The sequence below is a fragment of the Octodon degus genome, unplaced genomic scaffold, assembly GCF_000260255.1.
Source record: "Octodon degus isolate 3935 unplaced genomic scaffold, OctDeg1.0 scaffold00424, whole genome shotgun sequence".
Taxonomy (NCBI): Eukaryota; Metazoa; Chordata; class Mammalia; order Rodentia; family Octodontidae; genus Octodon; species Octodon degus.
In genome coordinates this window covers 278,704-283,073 of record NW_004525000.1, presented here as the reverse complement: position 1 = coordinate 283,073, position 4,370 = coordinate 278,704, and the positions used below count along the sequence as shown (strand labels likewise).

General features: G+C 36.4%; 1 pseudogene; it reads left to right on the top strand.

The window, feature by feature from the left end:
• Window positions 1-3,134: 3,134 nt before the first annotated feature.
• Window positions 3,135-3,689, top strand: LOC101567489 (annotated as a pseudogene).
• Window positions 3,690-4,370: the final 681 nt, after the last annotated feature.

Below are 4,370 nucleotides of genomic sequence, written 5' to 3'. Positions count from 1 at the left end.
TGATTTCTTGATGATAGCCATTTTTTTCTGGAGATAGAATCCTAGTATTGTTTTAATTTGAATCTCTCTAATGACTAGTGATGTTGAATATTTTTTCATATACCCCTTTTATGTGTTTTTTTTCTGTTAACTTTCTATAATTCTATTGATTTTCTTTTTACTCTTTAGTAGAGTCCTTTATTATCACAATTTTCTTTCTTCTTTCTCCATCACTTCTCAGTTTTTAAAATTTTTCTTCTTTCATTTTTCCACTCCCATTCCCTCCAGTTTTACTGGTATAACCATTAGACTTTATTATTCTGGAGGTACTTAACACTATATCATTAGTGTTATTTTTTTTCCTTTTGTTACTAGAGGTATAATTGTTTCATTTAGTAGGTACTTGTTAGGAGTAAATACTGGATTTTTCCCTAGTGTTTGTACTGTAATTATAGATCTTTCTATGGGTAAGGATAGTGCATTTTTCGTTCTATGGTTTGTCAATATCTAGTTTGCTTTTGAGGCTGCTATTGTGCTGATTTAGTTGCTATTACCTGGATGTCATATCTGCTGCTATTCATAGATTTTTTTTCTGTCTACCAATATTCAAATTGCCTTTTTGTCATTAACCAGAGAACTGGTTATTGGGCCAATTATACTGAATCATCTCCTCCAAAATTAATGATAGTAGCTGGATCTTGGGACAGAGTTAAAGGTGCATAATTTCTTATACCCAGAGTATACCACTGAAAAACAGACACTAAGAGATTTCTATAGTAACAGTAAAGCTTTTCCACTGTAAGTCCTTGCAAACATTACTACAAAACACAACAGCAATTGCACAACAGTAATTGAAACATGAGAATGATACAGGATATGATACTTAAGGTGAACTATGAAAATAACTCCCATCTAACAAGAGATCTGAGATACCAAGTTTGTGTTCTCTAAAAATCAAAGAATGAGTTCTAGGAATAGTGGAGGTTAAGAATAGGAAGATATAGAGTGACAGAGAGAGATATAGCTCCTCAGATCAGGAGGAGACCAGAATGGGTTGCCAAGTGGTTTCAATCCACTGTACATGGAATTTTGTAGATCAATACCTATGTGGGTTACAGTTATGATTAAACAATAAGGTTCCAAGTATGGTCTGTTCGGTAATAGTAATCCAATGGCAAAATAAGTCATGTAAAAAGGTGCATGGAAAGAACAAAGAACATTTTTCTAGGAAACGATGAGTTTGGAGGTCTTGAACATCCATCAGGGTGACTAACATCTGTCTAAGTTTCTTTAGGCCTGTTATTTATCCTTCAAAGACTTATACATGTCTGGTCATTTCATCTTTATCTTGAGGCCTGGACTCCAGCAGATGTGTCTCTTGTGTTTCAGCTTTGTTCTGGCTTTCTTGAGGGTCTAGCATTATCTGGCTGGGTATTTCTCCCTATTTTAGCTGTCTATAATAAGCAAACAAGGAAACAAATACCTTTCCAAACTCCCAATTTGCTCAAAGCTGATCCATAAAGTGTTGAGGAGTAAAAAGCCACACAGCTGAGTTATTTGAAAAGACAACAGAGGAGGTTAAAAATAAGATGAATAATGTCCTCTGTAGGCTCAAAGATGATATAAACAAACAGATAATGGATTTAAACAAAGTGATCACTGAGTTTATAGAAGACACTAATAAAAACTAGATGAGTTAAACCAAATTCTACAAAACATGAACAACTAGCTATTGTCAAGGAAGCAAATAATAACAAATGCTGCCCAGGCTACAGGAAGAGAGGAACTGTAGTACATTGCTGTTGGGAACGAAACTAGCTCAGTAACTATGGAAATCAACATGGGAATTCCTCAGAACACTAAAACCAGATATTTCACTTTACCTAGCTATTCTCCTTCTAAGTATCTTCTCCTTCTAAAGTGTCATGTTATAGTGGTAAATTCGTACCCAAGTTTATAGTAGCAAAACTTGCAATAGCTGAATCTTGGAAGTGGTCTATCTGTTCATCAACAGATGAATGGATTAAAAAATAATATTTATACACAATAGAATACTATTTTTCCATATGAAACTTAAAGTTTAAACTTAAATTTACAGGAAAATGGATATACTTTCAGACTCTGATATTAAGGAGAGTAAACCAGATCTATAAACTTAAACAGCACTTGGTTCTCTTATGTGAGAAATCCAAAACATAAAGAGAAAAATAAAAGATAATACGAAGTCAGGAGACAGGATTTGTGCAAATAGGAAGGAAAAAAACAGAAGGAGGGTGGATAGAGGGTGGGAAAGGAGATGGAAAAAGAATTAAGATATATTATGTACACTTACCAACTGTCCACGAGGAATATAATCATTATATATGATAATATATCATAATCATAATCTTACAAACACTATTCAATAAAATAGCTAGTTTGAGTAATTTCTGTCAAAAAGGCTGAAGATGTAATTGATTGGTAGAACACCTTCCTAGCAGGTGTGAGGCCCTCGGTTCAATTCCTAGTACTACAAAAACCAAAGCAAAACAAAACAAAAAGTTCTAGCCCATGGGCTGAGGACATAGTTCAGTGGTACAGTGCCTGCCTGGCAAGGGAGAGGTACTGAGTTCTTTTACCAGTACCTTTCCCCCCCAATAATAATTTATATCACTTCAATTCTTCAGATCTTAAAGACATATATCTTCTTAGTTTGTTAATTGAATGAAGTAAGTGCACCTGTAAACTACTATCACAATACAGTTTTTAAACTTTCACAAATTGAGGCAAAATTCATCACAATTGTTTTTCCTCTGCTGAATATGGCAGTTGGGATTTTACTGGAATTTCAGCTGTTTAAGGCTACTTTGACTGAATTTACTTTTACTCTATCAGAGACAAAAGGCAGAAGTTTTTGGTGGGGAGGGGGACCATAACCTCACACTTGCCTGGCGTGTGCTGTGCCACTGAGCTAAATCCCCAGGCCCAAAAGGTAGGTCTTTAGGCTGAAATTGCCTCTTAGAGGCCAGGAAGATGGCTCAGTAGAATAAGTGCTTGCCTGGGAAGCTCAAGGGTCTGAGTTCAATTCCTGGTTCTGAAAAAAAAAAAAAAAGAAAGAAAAAAAAAGAAAGAAATTTGTTGCTCTTCTTGTGAGCAGCCTTAGGTGACCTGTGAAAATGGTTCACTACTTTCTCGACCCTGAAAACCCTACAAAATCATGCAAATCAAGAGGCTCAAATCTTTGCGTTCACTTTAAGAACATGCGTGAAACTTCCCAGGCCATCAAGGATATGCATATCCAAAAGGCCACCAATTATCTGAAGGATGTCACGTTAAAGAAGCAATGTGTACCATTCCGGCGCTAACAGTGGTGGAGTTGGTAGGTGTGTCCAGGCCAGACATTGGGGCTGGACACAGGGTCGGCGGCCCAAAAAGGGTGCTGAATTTTTGCTACATATGCTTAAAAATGCACAGAGTAATGCTGAACTTAAGGGTTTAGATGTAGATTCTCGGTTATCGAACATACCCAGGTGAACAAAGCGCCCAAGATGCGCCGCCGTACTTGCAGAGCTCATGGCCGGATTAATCCATCCATGAGCTCCCCCTGCCATACTGAGATGATCCTTACTGAAAAGGAACAGATTGTTCCCAAAGCAGAGGAGGAAGTTGCGCAGAAGAAAAAGATATCCCAGAAGAAACTGAAGAAACAAAAACTTATGGCAAGTGAATAAATTAAGCATAAAATAAATGAAAATAATTTTTTTTAAAAAATTGCCTCTTAAACTTTAGACTCACAAGTTGTACTCTCCTATACCTTTCTGCTTACACTCTACAGCCAAAAGTTTATAGCCAAGCCATGTCAGTGGAGCTGGGAGTGAACTGTATCACAGAGAAAGTGAAAGAAAACCACAAAAAGTTCACACTCTCATATATGTCTATCTTTCTAAAAATTATGAAGGGGGACAGTGAGATAGCTCAGTGTTCTAAAGTGCCTGCTTAGGTAAGCTTAGGTAGGCGCAGGGGACCACGGTTCAATCCCTGGCACCATATGCTGTGCCAGCCTCACCCTGACAGAGGGCTGAGCCAGCCAAAAACAAACAAACAAACAAACAAACAAACAAAGATTAACAAATTATGAATGATCACAGTATCCTACATGATGTCTGTTTACAATATCTTTTTTCTTAGAATGTCTTATCTCAGAAAAATCCTATTCAGATATCTGCTTCTAAAATTATATATATGGTCTTATCCATAGGATAGTCCAAATGGCCCAAATGGTAATTTCTTGACTGGCTGCAAGGGTCTCAGGCAGGAAAAAAAAAAAAAAAAAAAACCTAAAACAAAACAATTTATAGCTAAGTTTTTCAACATGTTTATTTTCAAAACTATGACTTTTAGTATCAATAGAA